Source organism: Hipposideros armiger, unplaced genomic scaffold, assembly GCF_001890085.2.
Source record: "Hipposideros armiger isolate ML-2016 unplaced genomic scaffold, ASM189008v1 scaffold_189, whole genome shotgun sequence".
NCBI lineage: Eukaryota > Metazoa > Chordata > Mammalia > Chiroptera > Hipposideridae > Hipposideros > Hipposideros armiger.
Window position 1 is genome coordinate 326,128 of NW_017731539.1, and position 19,615 is coordinate 345,742.

A 19,615-nucleotide genomic window follows, 5' to 3' on the forward strand; every position below is an offset into this window, starting at 1 on the left:
GCACAACTCTTTCTGTGTTTTTCCATAGCACGGCAGAGCAGAGCCCAGTCTATCAGGATTTAGCTGATTACACGTGATGATGTCATTGGCATCTCTTCCTCACTAGACTCTGAGCATCATAAGAACAGGAACCAGGCCGACCCTGTGCATCCCTGCATCCCAGGACTGACCACAGTACTGTGTACACTGTAGGTGCTCCAGAAATAGCTGCTACTGGACATTTTGTCAAAGAGCAAACCAAAGGAAAATACCAGAAAATACAGACAGCATGAAAATCACTCTTTTCTTTACTTCAGTGCGTCCTTAATGAACACTTTGTTGAACAGCAAATCCCTTATTCTAACTCAAGTCCACGATATGCTGGAATCTGACAAGGAAACCAAGCACCTTTGCCTGGGTTTCAATGCCAGGTCTGCAATGTCTTCCCCTGACCTTGAGATGCTAGAGGTCCCAACATTGGGGTTACATAGGGTCATTGGGAAAATTAAAGGATATATTGTACAGAAAGTGTCCAGGGCCTGGTATAAGCAGTAATGAAATGCACGTGTGTCCCTCATAGCTCTGTACTGAAATCTTATCCAGGTAACCTTGTTGGCACTGATTACCTTCTAGGCATCAGAAGCTGGTCTTCCTGTTCATTTTCCTATCATAGGACAGACATGAACCTTTAATGCTCTTGCTAGATCATTAAGATATTTTTATTCTTGGGTTTTAATCTGAGGGGTGCCAGTCAAGCTTGTTTGAATAGAAATGGTACTGTGTAGCCTCTGGAAGGCTGGTTTGATTTGAACAGTTGGTTTGGCTCTTCTAAAGCACCTTAAATAATCTGTCTTATACAAAAATCTCCTTCTCTTGCACACAGACATGCATGAACACATACGTGGCGCCTTTCGTTAAACTTGCACCTGAACTCTGTCATATGTGTAGATACAGATAATAAGAGGGGTCAGGCATATTTCTTTGTGGCTTGTGATTTCAATAGTAATAGAAGACTTCCCCTCCCCTGCCCTGCCACGCTCCTTGACCTGTCTTAGCCAGTCATGCAGAGAAATGCTGATTTGCTTCCTGCTCTCAGAGAAGTGATTTTTGGAGGTTTAATTCAAGTGACTTTATTTAATCAAATATGCATTAAGCACCTACCATAGGCAAAGAACTTACTATGTTGTGTACTTATCAGAAGTCTTTCTTTTTGTCTTTCCATGTCCTTGAGGGCACCAGGCTGCTATTCACTTCTGTAGCTTCGGTGCCCAGCACAGTCCCTTGTATATAGTTAAGTGTCCAATAAGGGTTCTGTTGGATGTATGCCTGAAGACAGAAGGGCATGAGGAAGCCAGAAGTATAAGGGCATTTACAACCCAAGATACTCTTGGAAGGCAGTATCACATAGGTTAAAAGCATGGGTTTTGTTCTCAAGCATGGGTGTGAATTCTCCATTTGTGAGTTATTTTCTGTTGAGAAGCTCATTACCCTTTTCTTTCTGTTTTGTTTTATTGTTTTTTTTTCATTACCCTATTCAAGTCTCAATCCCCTCATCAAAAATACGGGAAGCAATTGGGTGGTTTGGGGGCCTAATGTATTATTGATAACGGGCTTAGCACAGTGTGTGACGTAGTGAGTTCTCGGCACATAGGTGCAATGCCCACGCTGGTGCTGGTGAGGTTAGAAGGGTGCTGGTCAAGCTCTTTTTGCTCGGTGAACATTTCCTAATCCCCAGGGAAGGTTGGCATGCATGGGGAAGAGACAGAAAGGGGCCACGTGAGAAGGGGGCGGCGAGGGCCGGAGCAGATGTACCAGCTCTCAGGTGGGAGTATTGAAGGGGGTGGGGACCCTCACCGTGTTCCAGGGATGGTGGGTATGCATGGCTCCTTGAGAAGAGCACATCTGACTATCAGCAGGGGGAGAAAATAACTTTCCTGTCTGACATTGGAGTCCTGGATGAATGGCTCTGTCTCCCTGAGGTGCATTTTCACCATCTGGAAACAAGGAGGAGCCAGCCCTATGGCTCTGCTCCCTTTTCTGTTCCCTTGGGGTCTGATGGTATCAGCCGTGTCTTAGTGGGTGCCCTCTATGATGACTGCTTATAGACTTTGGAGTCCGACTACAGTTCTCAAGGACCATGTTTAAAGGGCAATAAGATTGGGAGGGAAATGGGAAGAAGATGAAGAGAAAGGACAAAGCAGAGGGATTGTGTGTGTGCATGTGTGTGCGTGTGCCCTGAACATGGAGGGTGAGAGAGAGTCTGGTAGTGGTAAGCACTTGTTTAGAAGAGGACTCTACCCTCTGTTGTCTCCTCCCTGACCCAACACGGAATCCTGAGCAGGGGATTAACATGCTTTGGGAGAAAATATGCAAAGATGTTTGAATGTGTCTTTCCTTCCCATGTATAGCTCAGTTCAGTTGAATGAAGCACGCCCCCCCTTCCCTATTTTTGCTGTGAATATCTTTTGGTTTTACCTGCTCTACTACTACAGTTTTGGGTTTTGACTTTTCCAAAATAAAATCTCCAGCCACCCTGATTTTCTCAGTGCCTGGCCCCACTGGCATCTCAATTTTGCTTTAATTATCCAATTACGGAAGCTATCCAACCTATTTATTCAGGCAATCAAGGCTTTAAATACATGGATTTATCATCACCTCAAATCACCTGTCACTGTGATTGAACAAAAATAGAAAGGTAAGCAGGATGCTGCAAGAGGTTTGAATCAACACATTTCTGGTCAGTTTGTTATTTTCAAGGCTCCTATATGCAAAGAAAAAAACTAGGGGGACCCACTGGGGGGAGGGAATGGAAGAAAAGAGTGATGGAGGAAAAGGAATGAAGGCTGTTTGGAAGGACTTGTCTCTGTTCCTATAAAGACTGATGTAATATCTCCTTGATCTTTTCCTAAACCCCCTCCTTCCCAGCTCTCCCCTCTGCATAGGGAGCATCACCATTGTTGCCCCACTATTTCCTCTATAGAGATATTCTGAGGAGCAATTCAAAGAGATATAAGGGGCTTGCAGGCCAATTTTTTATTTGTTAATTATACTCCAATAAAGCTGACAAAACAAAAACAAAAACAAATGGCTTCAGGTTTGTTAGAGGAAGGAGATGTTGGTCTATAGATCCAGCTGTTCCAGGAACTGCATCTGCTTTCTGGAGTCACCCAGAACAAGTCCAGTATCTCATTGACCCGATTGCCACAAGCGTATTTGAAAATAGATTGCATTTTTCAACAGACACAGCCTTATCTCTTTCAACCATCCCTCATTCACCGTTATGGGCATTTTATTCCAATTTATCAACTTTGTTAAGAGGTACAGCCTCCAAATTTAACACAAAAGTCCAATGTGTTATATTCAGTGAGGGGCAATCACCTCCTTATTTCTGAGCATGGTATCTCTATCAATAGAACCCCAGTGTTTTTAAACTTCTTTAGCATGTCATATGCTGATGTTTAGTCACATCTTCTCTATGATGTACTTCTTCAGTTGTAAGTTTTTGCCATATGTATATGTAGAAATTTATACTTGGCCTTATAAATTTTAATAGGTTAAATTTGGCCCATTGTACTAGCCATAGAGACCAGTTTACATTACAACACACCTCCCAATATACTTACCACTTTTATTTGAACTGTAGCTTTCTGTACCCTCATCCTACCTATTAAGTCTATCCACCTGAGCAGGGTTGATGCAGAACCCTGGGACAAGCCACAAGACACTACCCAATGGGTTACTATTACTCCATGAATTAGTATTTTCAGGATTAGCTTTCTTGCACTGGAAAGTCCCAGGGGCTCCACCATTGCTAATGATCTCAATATAAAAATAAGAACAATGGACTAACCTCGTCCGAATTGTCTTAGTACAAAGCCAAATTAAAAGAGGACTCAGTCAAGTGCAGACCCATTTGCAACTTTGCAATTTTCATTTTCTTGTGTGGGTGATGTGATAACACTAGCTGGTGAAGTACTCATTTTTTACGTATAAATTACTCAATAACACATTGTGTAATAATAGATGTAATTGACCCATTTGTTTTCTCCAAAGTAATTTAAAAACTCTCTTACTTCCTTTGCCTTTGAGTTTGGCTAGTATCCTCACACTAGCACATTTCCACCCGTGAGTTTGGTCAAAGCAAGTTTATCCGCAAAATTTCTCAGAATCAGCTTCAGCTCCACTTGGCAGCATGTGGTAAATGAAGGTATTTCTGGTAAGATTTATTGTCTCACTTTCAGAAAACGCTAACTCCAGAGAGGACCAGATTGCAGAAAACTGTATATTAAAGTTCCTCTTCCTATCTCTGGGCCCAGGTGGAAGGGACAAATGGATTCCTACCTGACTGCAAAATATGATATATTATTATAAACAGAGTGTTGAATTACAGAAAATACTAGTTAGCATAATTACATTACCATATTTTTATATGGAGATTATTATTCAAATACCAAACAGGCAATCTTCCATTGGAAAAAACCAATAAACACTCTCAACCCAGATTTCCACTGTTATGTATGTCATAATACAAAACAATTTTAAAGTTTAAAAGCCATTACATTACAAGAGCTATTCACTTCAAGTAGGTGGCAATTTGCTGCTTTTTTTTTTCACCCCACGTTTTGATAGCTATTCACCTCTATCAATTCTTATCTTGCCCATTCTTTAGAAACCAATTGCAGTTTAAAAAGTGCCCATCTATTTCTGATTGAAATCTTCACATGCTGGTTTTTTAAACTATTTTTCAATCTCTTAATAAAATAGATTGCCTCCAGGCTGCCAGTTAGTAAACCCACTCACAATGCAGTGATTCTAAGGATGGCCCTGGCTTGTGGGTTTTTCCTTGCTCTTGGTTCTGTCCAAGAAATCCCAGATTTCCTTCATTACTACTACATTAAGAAGTTTGATGGATTAAACTTATTTAAATTTGTACAAACAACAACAACAATTTCCTGATTAAATTGAATTAAACTTTAAGACCTTTTAGTCCATGAAATATAAAATAGATCTTATAACTTTTTTCATTTACTTGTTAACAGTTGACATCTCAGAGTCTCCTCAGACTGAAAAATCTCTCCATATCAATTAGGACAACTTCCATTTGTAAGAGGGGCTGTCAGTCCATCAGTCTTAGAACAAATACTTCTTAAGGACCCACCCATGAATCAAGTAAAGGAAGCAATGACATGATATCTGTCCTTGAGGGCTCATGCTTTAGAGAAAGAACAATGCAAGACAATCTACAAAGTTAAGGGGGAAAATTTCAGACAATCAGATCACCTGTGATTCAGAGAAGGAAGAAATAAGGGGGTCAAGGGGTGGTCCCCAATACCCAGGAAGGTCCCTCAGAGATGGACATGAGGATCTGTTGGGTGGAGAGGACCATCTGGTATTGAGGAATGAGTATTATGAGCATGGTGTGAACCCAAGACAGTGAGAACTTAGCCAGACTGACCCCTGTCCCCTCCATCTTCCCCTCTCTCAGAGGAGGAAAAGTTACACTTTCTTTTCTTTTTAAACTATGGTCATCCTCAATGTCTTTTCAGGACCTCCATGCCCATTTCACATCCTTGGTCTCATCATTCCCCAGGGTTTGAATATCCTGTGACTTTAAACAACACGCACATCAATCCTCTTGGTTTGAATCAGATCAAATTAAATTTCTTCTTCCCAACCCCAAATACAGGTATCAGGAAACTTTAAGATAATGCAACTCAACAAACACTTACTGATCTCATATCAGGGGCTGGACATTGCATATTCCCAGCCTTCCAGATCCTTTGAACCCAGCAGCAGGTACAAGGTGGAGAAATATGATAAAATAAGGTAAATGCCACAAGAATAGTATGAAGTGCTCTAGAGTTTCAGAGCCAAAATGGACACGTCTGTTTAGAGAATCAGAGCAAGTTATGTGCACTTGATATGACTTTAGAAAATGATTGAGGCTTTTATATTCATCATAGAAGAGGGCCTAGGAAAATAAGGAAATAGTGAAGACAGAGGAATAGACATAGGCAAGCTGAGATTACACTCAAGGAAAAGCAACTGGTTCTGTTTGGCTAACAACAATGATAATACAATTTTATTAATTACAAAATAATATCTATTGCATGCTCTCTGTTATGGAGATCATGTTATGCTTTTTGCGGGCATTATTTCATTTAACCCTCATATCAGCACTTGAAGGGGGTATTGTACACCTGGGGAAACTGAGGCTTGGTTAGGTTAAGGAACCTGCCTGTGGTCCCTTAGTTAAGTATTGAGGCCAGGACTCAAGCCTATGTCCTTCTCAACCATATTGAGAAGGATATAATACAGGGGAGGCAAAGATTTATTTTGAAGAAGTAAAAAGGCCAGTTGATGGAGCATGTTCCCAGAGAAGGAAGGGAAGATGAGGAGGGGCTAGAGCAAAAGAGGAGGAAGAGAGACCCTTTAGAAAAATATGCTGTGGTGACAAATGAGGGTCTTGGGGAAATGTGCAAAAGGGATTTGTTTGCTAATATAAGGGAATCAAAATCCCAGACAAACTCTTGCCCCTAAGGTTGGACTTAATGGTTCAAGGCCAATCCGGTAGACATTTGGTGACCGAGGTTGTGTCAACAAATTCCATCTTGTAATCAGACATCATCTACCAGGTTGCCTGGAACATACACAAGACCCTGTACTGGGGAGACTGAAATGCTGGGTAGATGCAGTCCTTTGCAAAGAACAGTACAGGAATCATGAAAACATCACAGCTGACTCACAAGGCCAAATTCAGGACCCAAGGTCAGAGCTGGGGTGTTAGGGTGCAGCAGAGAAACTGGAGGTGGTGACTTCTCTTGCACCCTGCTTTTTCTAGATCATGCTGGCTATTTTCCAGCACAGAAGTCAGCCCCGGCTGGGTTAGAGTGCGTGGTACATGTCCCCCGCTGGGCTAGGGTGCCTGCCTCCAGCTGACTCCCTGGGTTGCAAAAATCTGTATATTTTGAGTGAGGGTCTGATCAGGGACTGAGTATTCCAGGTCATTTGTTAATTAATCCCCTCTTAATTGTAGCTACTTCCTTTGGAGGAGGGTTTCATACTGGAAATTTCCTAAAAGCTACACCAGAAGCCTCTTTCAGACAGTCATCTGGGTCCTGCATGCCCCTGTGGCCTTAGTTTGGACACAGGGGTGCCTATCATTTTGATTCTTTCATTGCCATGCAGAGCACTGCATGGAGAGGGTGCCATGCTGGGAATGTTGTTATCTTTTCCAACACTGCTATTTTATTATAAAAGATGGAGACATAGTAGGAGGTTAATGGCTGCTTAGAATAAAAACAAATAGTGAGTAAGAACAAATATTCAAACGAGGCATGGTCTTGCTGGCGGAATGATATTCAACAGCAAAGCTTTGTGATCCATTTTCACCTCTCTCTTTGACTGCATAAACCAGAAGTTGTTTGGACTCATTTACTAACATTGTACTGCCTTCCATTATCAAGCAACCTAACAAAAGAGACACTGTTGTAAGGGCAAGACCCTCCGAGGGCTCAGGGCTCTATCCAGGGTAGGTTGTTTCTTCCTCTCCCTAGCATCACACTTCCCGTTTCCTTCATCGTTTTGGATGACTTCTCATCGCAGAGTGATTACCTTGGGACTCTTGCGAAGCCCAGCCCTGGGCACCAAGAAGCAAGTGATGATAGCAGCAGACCATCAGCTCTAGAAAACATTCACTGACCTGTGGGCGCTGCTTGTTTTTTCCCCCTGAAGGATGTCATACACACGTTATTCCTCCCTTGCTTACCTATGACTTCCAGTTTCTAACTGAGCTAGCATAGCACACTCCCCTCCAGCCTTCTGTGCCCCCATGCCCAATTACCCCCAGAGTGTTGCTATTTGCTAGGTGACTACAGCTAGAAAAGAGGGAAGGGAACTAACATTATTTGGGTGCACAGTATGTGCTAGGCACTATCTGAAGTGTTTTTTATCTTATTTACTTCTTTTGACAATCCTGCAAGGTAAGTGTCATTAACTTCATCTCTTTGCACACAAACTAAGGCACAGAGAGGTTTAATAAATTACCCAAGGTCACTGAACTAGTTAGTGATGGACCAGGATTCATTCACTTAATCAGACATTGCGCACACACACATACGAGGTCACACAATGAAGTTCGTGAACTCATCCTAGAAAAAGTGCAACATACCTCATTGCTGAATATCACTACAGTCACCTTTTTTTTTTTAAGATTTTTATTGGGGTATTGGGGGGAAGGGAACAATGCTGGGGAATTGGGGGAAGGGGAACAGACAAATTGCTGTCGTTTTATTCTTCAGTCTAGTTGTGGAGGACGTTGCTTCACTGGCCTAAGTTGCGCTCTTCCCGGGTGAGGCAGATCAGTCGCCGGCTTCTGGACAGCCGCTCACTGCGGCTGCTGGCCGCTCACGCTGGCTGCTGGCTACACACGGTAGCCCATGGCAACCCACTGTCACAGGGGCTGCAGCCTACGCCATCGCCGGCGACTCACGGCAACCCAGCTCCAGGTTGAGCTGTTGTTCAGCATCTTAGCTGTGGAGGGCAGTGTCACTGGCCCTCAAATGTGGGATCCGAACCGGGGCCCTCTGGCGTCCCAAGCCAGCTCTTAACCATCGCGCCACTCGGCCGGCCCTACAGTCACCTTTGAAGTACTCCCCTTGGGAAGCTATGTCCTGATGGCAGTGCCTAGTCCACCCTTCAAAGCAATTTTGGAGCTCTTTTTCTGGAATGGCCATCAGAGCTGTCGTCGTGTTACCCTTGATATCCTGACATGTCATCAAAATGTCTTCCTTTTAATATTTCCTTTATCTTTGAGTAAAGAAAGAAGTCATTGGGGGCCAGATCAGGTGAGTAGGGAGGGTGTTCCAATACAATTATTTCTTTACTGGTTTAAAACTCCCTCACAGGCAGTGCCGTGTGAGCTGGTGCATGGTCGTGATGCAAGATCCACGAATTGGGGAAAAGTTCAGGTCGTCTAACTTTTTCATGCAGCCTTTTCAGCACTTCCAAGTAGTAAACTTGGTTAACTGTCTAGTTGGTACAAATTCATAATGAATAATTCCTCTGATATTAAAAAAGTTTAGTGACATTATTGCAACAAGTTTGCAAACTTAATTGTCAGGCCTTGTACACATGCAGCACACTCATTCACTAGGCATGTTACACACACACACACACACACACACACACACACACACACACCATCTTAATTCTTTCAAAATAGACTGTCTCTAGAAATCCCTTGAGAGGAGAGCCTACTGGTCACTGGCAGGCGTTAGCACAAATGATACCATCTAGAGAGCTATTCCCTCTGCCTGGTCGACATTAAGCCTTGTCTAATTATCAACCTGTGTGAAAAGTTCTATGATTGTTTCCAAATACAAGGTAAGAGATGTAAAGTAGACTATTTAAAATCTTCTGCTTCCTTGTTCATCCTTCTCCAAATTCTTCACGTCCTATGCCTGGTCCTAAATACCCTCCCTGACTCTTTCCTCCCGCTTCTAAAAGTCATCACATCTCGCCAGAGAAGACATCTCATTCAACATGGGGGTCACAGTAAGCAAGAGCCCACAGGTCTCTCTGGTGCCCATGCCACCTGTCAGCTCCTTCCTTACCTGTCAATCTCCCTGTCTTGGTGGGCAGTGAGCTGACTCCCTTCTTACCACCAAGTGAAGCCCACCCACCTCAGCAAGTCCTCTGTGTCTGGGTTAAGGTGGCTTTCCAACCAGCCTTCTCAAGCTTCTCTCTTCATTTCCTTACTGACTTTCTAGTTGCCCTCCACAGGGGAGCTACTCCATGACTCCAATCCATAAGGCCCTCTCCCTTCTCTGAAATCCTTTGGTCAGTGTTACCTGGGTTATCACAATAGCCCTCTCATTTCGCTTTTGTATGTGTTATCTATTCAATTAGATTTATAGCCTTGAGGGTAGGGGCCATGTCTTATGCTTTCCTCTAACCCCTTGTAGCAAATGCTCAACAAGTGTAACTGCTAGAATGAAGTGGCAGCAAGAACACGGGGTCAATCATCTGGCAACCTGTCTTTTGTTCCAGCTCTGGTACTAACCAGCTATTGTGACTTGGGGCAAGGTATTGAACTCTCAAGGACTGTTTTCTCCATCTGCAAAAATGATGATGTTTGAGCAAATGGCTTCTAAGACCATTTCCAAAGTTGCAACTCTCCTTTACTGAACTGATTAAACATTTGAAGAGAGACAGAGCTGCAAAGAAAGGTCCATCCTAAACCCAAATCACTTAATATACAAGTGTTCTGAAATCAGGCTGGTGTGTGACGTCTATGAGCAAAGGAGCAGGAGATAGCAGAGTTAGTTAATTAAGGCAGATTACAGAGTTCCCACAAAGACTTAAAAAAATCAGTGGGCCAAGCAACCTGGTGCTCTTTCAGTGAGCACCTCTGATTCTTTTGGAAGTGACAAAAGGAAATTCTGGAGGGAAGAGAATGAGGTTCCTCAGTCACAAACCTTCACTAGACCTGGCTACAGTGGCAGTTCCTCTCATTGTAGAGATCAGAACTTAGCAATTCAAGGGGGTCTCAGAGGGAGACCTCCAGATGCCCCAGGAGGTAGGTTGACTTGGAGGATCAAACTAAAGCACTCTGTCTTCCTTCCCCTCTGGACTCTTGTCAAAGACTAGACTCTATTTGTGAGGCTGAAATGTATGAGTTAATTCTATTCTAAGATTAGCTAGGCTGCAGAGGCCTCTCTGATTATGAGTGGGGCTCCTGGGAGCTGCCGACAGCCCATATCACAGAGATTTGACAAGAGAGGACTGAGTGAGGAGCAAGGTTTCCTCCCTCAATGCTTTCCCAATGGAACCCTCTGAGGGTAGGCAGGTGAGACGCGGCTCCCTGAGCCCTGCCAGCGTGCTTCTTCTCAGACAGGCCCACACTTCTCAAATGATACCGCACAAAGGGTGGCTTCCTGAGCTTAGCCACGGCCAGCCTGCTGTCACAGGCAGGGTCTTGTGAGGAGCACAAGCTCCCCACAGATGCTTGGCCATTAAAAATGTAACTGCGCTTATTCATCTAATAAGTGTTTTCTTCTTCAACACAGGATATATTGTTTTATAAGGAAATTTTAAATTTAATGATACATTGTGAACATCTCTTCCTGATAATAAATTCAGAGCTCTAATATCTTTGTCCTTGTTTCTCCTTGTCCTCCGTTATGTAACTTCATCTGTGGTCAGGGGCACTGTTTCTCCAAACATATAAAAGAGCACACGTTGCCTTTGACTGCTGGGCTTTCTCTCATTCTTGTTCAGTGATGCACTTGATAGTCAGTCCTCTAATGCATCAGGCACTTGTGAGGAAGTGGTGTGAGTGTTTGTAAGAAAAAGAAGTGGATTCTTCCCATGAGAGCAACAGATGCCCATTTCTTCCCAGAAATCTAGAACCAACGGTAGGGGACAAGTTGGGGGCTGATCACTTTATCACCTGTTCATCATCAATGATGAACAACTATTCGCCAGGAACCACCAGTCATCATCCTGAATGACTTCAGAGAAACTGTGTTTCTACGTGTTTTGTATTTATTAAACAGGACTCAAATGGAAGTTTTATTTAGATTTTCTTCTTTTGACTTGTGGTGGTAAGTGGGGCAGGGTCATTTGTAAGTATCATCTCAGGGACTGGTTTGTTCTGTCATTAAACCTGCTTGCTATTCCCTTCTGCTCACCTTCCTACCCAGACCTACCATGTCACTTTGGCATTGTCCTTCCATCTCTGCTTTTCCAATTATAATTCATGTTTCAGTAGCAGCTTAGGTGGTGTGTGCTGTGGGGGTTCCCATGACCTGCATCTAGTAGTAGTAGCTCCCTCTCCAGGCCTCAGAGACCTCCCTCTCCTGTGATTCTGTGGCACCCACCATCGATGCTGTTCTCTGCTTTATATTCATGTTAGCATCACTTCTCCTCTACACCTCCAAAACTGTGTATAATTTCTGCACTTACAGTTCTGCAAAGCAGGTTTTTTATTTTAAAGTTATGGTCTGTGGTCGCCATTTTATAGCTTCTTAAACATGGATCATTTCTATCCAACAACCCAAAAAAGTGACACTCCGCCCTTGAAAGGTGTTGTTTTATTTGAGCTGGATATAATACTGCTAAAATAGATGCCACCCCAAGGGACTGGCTGTGTTGTGAGTTTTCCTTGTAAATGTCTAGCTTCTATCTTTAATTCCCAGGCTGGTGCTCCTTGTATTGAATGACACATCTTCCAGAAGTAACGCAGGTATAGTAGCTGGGTAATTTACATATAATCTCTCCCTCTGGGACTCCATCTTAGGAGGGTGGGTTTCTTCCATGGAATCAATGGACTTCAATCCAGAGAGACTTGCTAAAAATAGTGAACTTATTCTTACTTGAATAGAGTGTGGTATACTTGTCAATGCTTTTTTCATACATATTATTTCAGATCTTCACTGCACTCTTGTGTGAAAGGTAAGGCAACTATTTTAATCCGCACTTGACAAAGGAGGAAAGGGGGACCTGGCAAGATCTTAGGACTTGCCAAAGATCACATATTTAGTGGCCAACCTAGAGACAGATGCCAGGTCTTCTGCCTGGACTATCTTCTTAGCAACACACACATGATGATGCTCTGAGGAACATCTGTTTCTCCACATCATTTTGCTTCCAAATATGGCCATATTTCTAATCCCATTTAATTTTCACAACAGCCCTGGAGGAAACCCTTGGGTGGGGGTTATCTGCATCATTATTTCCAACTTAGAAACAGAGAAATAAATACAGAGACTTAAACGGCTTTCCTGGTCGCGTGTGGATTAATGGATGAGGTGGGAGAGAACTTGGTTCTCAGGCCTTACTGGTAGAGCCTTGACACCTTTCTGCACGCACACTGTGTGCCTCAGAGGTTGGTCTCCCCGCTGCCAATAATCTTAAGAAGAAACCATGAGTGTCAGCAGGAACTTCTGGGTGGTCTTCAAAAGAAACCTGTCTCCCAAATGAACCCATCACTTGGTACTAAGTGACAGGCAGGTGTGCAAGTGGTGTGGTCTCATGGAAAGAACCAGAGGGAGAAGGTCTTGGGCATGAATCCAGGGTGAGAAGCCAGGCCGCCCGATTTCCAGGCCAGCGCTTCTTTCTCTAATCTCACTAATAGGAGAAGTCAACGGCTTTTACCATGAAGAAAAATGAAGTGAATGTCAGGTGAGGGGTTTGGTTTCCCCCATGACAAATGTAAAAAATCGCTCCCACAGTCTTCCAGTGAAAGGGGTTGGAGTGTCCATTTCCATGCTACTTATGTCCCTCAGTAGGTATTTTGGAATAACTCGGTCACTATTAGCTGGGTAAAATGACCCACCGTCTCAACTCAGCCAATACTAATATTTCCCCAACTCTGTGTTGAAGAATGAATGAATACATTTGGCATCTTAAGAGGTGAAAGGAGATGGCTGCAATGCAGCCATTCCCTGAGGGAGGATAGCAGATGGATAGATTTCCTGCTGCTGTGATGGGTGGTCCAGAATCAGCAAAGATGGGGCTTCCTCACACAGACGTGTGTGACCAATGCTCGTTCGCTGAGGCAGAGCCAAGACGCTAGGAGAACACTATGCTTCCTTTAGAAAATGCCCAATCTTGTGCAAGAGCTGTTATTCCACAGGGTATGTGCATATTTCCCCACTCAGCTCTGCTTTGTGTTGTCAGGGCTAAATCTGGATGTGTTCCACTTGGAGGTCATTTTTAAACCAACTAACATATTCCCTGTGATGAGCTAACGTAAACCACAGTGAGGAACAGAGATGAAGGAAGTATGTCCTCTGCCTTCAGGGAGCCTACACTCCAGCGGAAAAGTCATGATTGCGTCCTTAACAAGTCAGTGAGCAATTCGAGGATAATAATAATAATGAGTGGCACTCATTGATGAATAGAAAGATTGGCTGTGGTAGCTCAGGAAAGAAAGAGGTCCAAGAGGGATGAGATGGTTTGCAAAGAATCAGAAAAGGGGAGACTTGAGTTGGGTCTTGACTGCTGGATTGCTGCTGGTTAAGAGGGGGTCATCAGGGAGGGAGGTAGTGCCCAAGGAAAGAACAGAGTTGGAGGAAGCAGGAGAATTGGCTTGGCTCACTTTCATGGACACAGATTGCCCTTTTGTTCCCAGGGACTTAGTCTCTCATAATCACAAAGGACTACACAAGTGGGTGGCTCAGTATAAACTTGACTCCACATTCTGAGGCTCAAAATGCATCCTGTGTGATAATAGGTGAGAAGCACCATTTATGTAGTGGAGGGATAGCACACAGTTTTTCAGACAAATAAAATCCTCCCTCCTTAACTTAAAAAAAATACACCAGGCTCTGTTACCTACTTATACAGAAGACTTGAAGGCAAATGTGGAAACTGGGATTGCTTTGAGGATTTGTAGAAGGTTAATGCGATGGTTGTCAACTAGAAAGTTCTAAACTACTTACTAATACATTTGAATGCCTGTCTGAAGGACCAGATTCTAGCAGAGGCCATGTAATTAGAAGGCAGTTGTAGTTCTCCCAGTGAGTATATTTTGTATGTTTTTAGAGGCAGAGAGAATGTCAGTGTCCTCTCCCAGGACAGACATCTTTTTCTAAGTCATCTCTAAGGGCAGGCCATCCAGCCTCTGTTCTTCCACAGCTTATTTCATTGATATACTGACTGGGGATCCGTCAGTGGGAATTAGCAGGGACTGAACCAAGGATCCAGGTTTAGGATGGAGTAGGCTGTAGAATCCTGGTGCCGAGAAAGTACAGAAGAGACAGCACTGCGAGGCTGGAAAGCATTGGTACATGCGTTGCCTATTCCAAATCAAAGTTGCAGCCTGGGCCTGGTATCCTCATCAACTGTTATTATGGCCCTACCACTTCGCTAAGAATTATTATGTCCAGTTGAACTGTGTGGGTTCACTTATAAGTGGATCTTTTTTTTTCAATAAATATTGTCAATATATTTTTTCTTCCTTATGGTTTTCTTAATAACAGTTTGTTTTCCCTAGCTTACTTTAGTGTAAGAATACAGTCTATAATAGATGTAACATACAAAATATGTGTTAATCGACTTGTTTATATTATCAGTAAGGTTTCTGCCCAACAATAGGCTATTAGTAGTTAAGTTTTGGGGGAGTCAAAAGTCTTATGTGAATTTTCAACTGCGTTGGGTCGGCACCCCTAACACTCACATTGTTCAAGAGTCCACTGTGTCTCCCAAGTCATGAATTCTAGGGTTGGCAGGCCATCTTAAAATAAGTATGTGTCTTAAAATAAGAGTGGGTGATGGAGATCCAGATATGATCATCGCAGGGCCATTTTGTCTATGCCACATTTGGAAGCTTCTTTTGAGAGCTTTTATTTTCACAAAAAGAATCACAGCTCCCAAAGGGCCCTGGATATGTTTTCAAGACTCTGGGAGATCAAAGTTGTCCTTGTTAAATGAAAAGGAAACTCAGGAAAAAAGTCACTTAATTTCTCTGAGTATCTATTTCTTCCTCTCTAAAACAGGAGACAGAGTCCCTACTACTCCCACCTGACAGGGTCATGGTGGGATAAAAATGAGGTAATAGTTTTTGAACGCACTTTCAAAGTTAGAAGCTCTGCAGAAATACAAGTGGTTGCTGCAGAAAGCTGAGTTGGAAAAGACCTGTGAGGGGGACCTAGGAAACTCTGGGTCTTGTCCAACTCAGCCTGTAAACAATAAATCTTAGGCCGCTTTCTATCTTCCTGGAGCCTCTGTTATCTCATATGTAAACGCAGCATAATAGAATCTGTTTGCCTCACAAGGGTGTTTTGAAAGTCAACTGAGATGATTATGAATTGCTCTTCTCTGATGAGCAATGAAAAAGTAAGTTATGGGTGTTCGAGTCCTCATGGCTGTGCACAGCTGTGATTTTGGAAACAGTTTGCCGCTGGAGAAGCGAAGCCTTTATGGGGAGCCCCTGGGCCGGCCGAACCTACCCCCACTGCTTCCTGCCGCTAGTGACCCACACCATGTGTTTCCCATTAGCCTTTCCTTTGCGTTCCTCTTCCGGCCGTGTTCCTTGAAATCATTGTTCACCATCTCCCGCATGCAAAGTCTCCATAGAATCCCAGAATGTTAGAGCTGGAAGGAGTCTCCGCGTCTATGAAACCAATTCCCTCATCTTATATGTGAGACGATGGAAGCTCAGAAAGGTCACGCAGCTATTTGGTTTCAAAGTCAGAACCAGAACCTGGGTCCAAGTCCAGTATCTTTTTTTACTGCCTGTCACCTCAGGCCTTTTAAACATTGTACTTCCCAACCCCATTGCATTATAGGAAATCCCATCTGCCCAGGGTTCAGCTTGAATTCATAATTGATGCTGTTTCATGGAACCTGTAAATCTGTGCCCTCCCTCCCTCTGCCCATCTGATGCTTCTCTCTGAAAGCCAGCCCCAAAAGTGGCGTTGGTTAGCATGTCCCCAAAACGATAGGGAAAAACTTTTCCACTCAGCTTCAGTTATTTCTCTCTCTTGTAGAAAAGCAAAAGCGAGGTGAATAAGAAATGGAAAAAAAAATCTTCACCTCAACTCCATAAATCTTGGGTGAAATGATGCAAAAAAAGTGGAGCACTTGAGCCTCAACCCTGGGGATAAGGGGAAGGCAGGCCAATTACCAGGAAGGACTTCTGCTCGCTTTGTTTTCTCAACGTAAAACAGCAAATTAGAATTACTCACGTCATCATCTGTGGGTTTTCATTTCTACTTAGGACAGTTGAATAGACATGCTGGGTGTCATATTTGCGATGTATTTAGCAAAACAATTTTTTAAGAAGATTTTTTTTTTTGATTGTCAGAAAGCTTGGGTTCCAGTCCTGAGGTTGTCATTGTATGTGTGTCACTGGTGGATCACATTTCATGTCTGAGCTTCAGTTTCTTCATTCCTAACATGGGTGGGCAAGCCCAGATGCTCCCTAAGGAATCCTGCAGTCAGAATGTTCCAATGTAGCGTCTCAGCTTATGCACACTGTCGCTGAACATGAAAGCCTTTTAATTATTAGTGGTCACCCTGCCCCATTGCAGTGGCTCTTCCCACAGCAGCCTTGGGGTTCTCACCACGGTGAACTTGAACCAACTGTCAAGCAGTGGCAGCTTACCATGTCTTTCAGCTCCTGTTTGCTGACAATTCACATAATCATCTTTCTGAAGGACATGATAATACAGTGTCTGGATTGTAAAACTGCTCATAAAACATTATGGGATAGAGGGAAGTCTGGGTCCCTGTAAGGACGGTGCTGGGATCCAACTTGAGCCTGGTGGGAAATAAATAATGAGCTCTTTGAAACCATCATCTTTTCCCCAAATGGAGCATAGAAAGTGAAGATAAATGGAAATATCATCAATTACTGTTTTTCCCAGTGGGAAAGTGATAAAGGTATTTAAATGAGGTGTGACACAATGGCATGTGGGTCCTAATGGAGGGCTTCTCATTCTTAACAAGGAAAAATTTTAAGGCAATAGAATCAGTCGAAAAGTTAGGAGGGGAGAGCAAAGAAAGGGCAGAAATGAGAGACTGAGGGAAACCAGGCTCAGTCTACATATGACAGTAAAATAAAGATCAGACTGAACCTAAGCACATGTTTATACCAAGTCTACTTGCCTATTATCTAAATGGAGACCCAGAAAGGAAAGACAGAGGACAAATCTCCCAAATGGGGGGAACAGAGAATGAACACAGGAAGCTTGGGCTGTAAGATCTTAGACAGCAGCACCTCTAGCCACCTTTTCTGTCATGAAAAGCTCTGGCTCAGTGGACGGGCAGGGGTTTGGGCCAAATGTCATGTTGACGTTGGCTTGTCCTCTCTCTGCAGGACCCGCCCTGGAGGTTTGACCTGCCCACTTTTGGGGCCTCTGTGGATGGTTCCTGAACCCATGCCTTGGGTTCTGTTTCACTCCCTGGGTCCAGTCCTCCTGTGTCTCTAGCCTTCTATTGGCCCCCTTCACACTGCCCCCTTCTCCCATTCAGTCTACATCTGCAGTCATCATTTCCTTACACTGGCTCTCCGCCCCAAAATTTCATACTATGTCAGTGCACCAATGAGCACCCACTATTTCTAATATCGCCCTAGACAAAAGCTTGCATTTCTTCTACATATCTCCCCTGTCACATGGCTCCCAAATGTGGTTATTTTTTTTCTAGTGAAATCTCTGTTCCCACAATACATTTGTCAGGACCTTCCTACTCACCATTTCCAAACCACTCTAACAGCCCCTGCAAACTGGCCCTGGTTCCAGCTTCTTCCCACTTGAATCTACCCAGTGTTCCCTTGCCAGTCTGATAGTCCTCAAATACTCCATTTAGTCATACTACTCCCCTGCTCAGAAACCTACCATGGCTCCCTGTTTCCAACAGTGAATCAAAACTCCTGGGCTTTTTTGGCCTGTGAGACCACACCCGCAGCTTCTCTTCATGCTCTCCTTGCTATTTCTACAAATGTTCTTACTGTCACCACTCATTCTCATTTCTGTGGTATAACCTCCTGTCCCACTGGATGTCTCATATCTTATTCAAGAACCAAGTCATGACCTTTTCCTCCAGGAAGCCTACCCTGACTTGTGCTGATGCACTCATTGCCTGGGCATTACCATTCAGCACAGGCTTAGAAGCTAATCTGCCTGGTCAACCTAAGGTTTGGAACCAAACATAATTAACTCTTAAGCAATCATCTTCCCATTCCTTGAGGTCTTCATCAGGCCTCTCCTACTTGCTTGGTGAAGTGAACGTGGTGGGGCCATTGCTAGTCAATGATTATCTGATCAGCTACACAGACAGTTCAATTATTTCCACAGATTTGATTTTTGAGGAAGGAGCACAAAAATCAGTTATTACAAAGCATTTTTTTAAAGGAAAGGCAAGTAAATAAAAATATTGACAACAAAAATTGTCTTAATACATGACCACTTAACTGATGCTGTTCATCTTTTCACACCATTCTGATGAACCTTTGGGGGCTGTGCTCCACTTTCTAGAAGCCCAGTGCACTCTACTCCTACCCATTACATTGTATCCTTCCCAAGAATCAATTGTATTTGTTCTTAAACCTTTTTATGCTGGTTGTAGTTGTAATTTTGTAATTTATTTAAATGTTATGCAAAACTGTGAAATATGAATGCAATGAGTTGTTTTAATAAAAACCAAGGTGATTGCTTTTTGACGAGTTGACAAAATGAGAAGTTGAAAAAAAAGAATTGATATTGAATTGAGTGTGGATGGGACAACTTTAAGAATTTAGCAAAGATCATAAAGATCTTGATGAATTCTGCATTCAGATTACTTGGAAAATACATTTTAGTTTCTTGCTTTACTTTAAAGAAACCAAAACTAGATAATGCATTATAAATTATATATTCTGGAAAAGAGTTGGGGGAAAAATGATGCAGAACTTTAATTACAAGACCCTTATTCAAAGAAAAATTGTTGGTTCTCTATGAGAAGATTGGTAAATGAATATGTATTTGTAAGTTTAAGGTAAAATAAAAAAGTTTACTATTTTAGGCACATTGTAATAACTTGGTCCATTATCAACCATAATTCCAGATTGTGTTAGATTAAAGCAGTTCTCCAATGAGCGTCACTCAACCTTAGCACAGGTAAACAATTCCCCAGAGTTTTTGAGCAG

General features: G+C 43.0%; 1 protein-coding gene across 3 annotated transcripts in view; it reads right to left on the minus strand.

Annotated features, from left to right (window-relative positions):
• SLC14A2 (solute carrier family 14 member 2) overlaps positions 1–19,615 on the minus strand; it is a 441,255-nt gene that overhangs the window by 223,422 nt on the left and 198,218 nt on the right. The window lies entirely within an intron of this gene.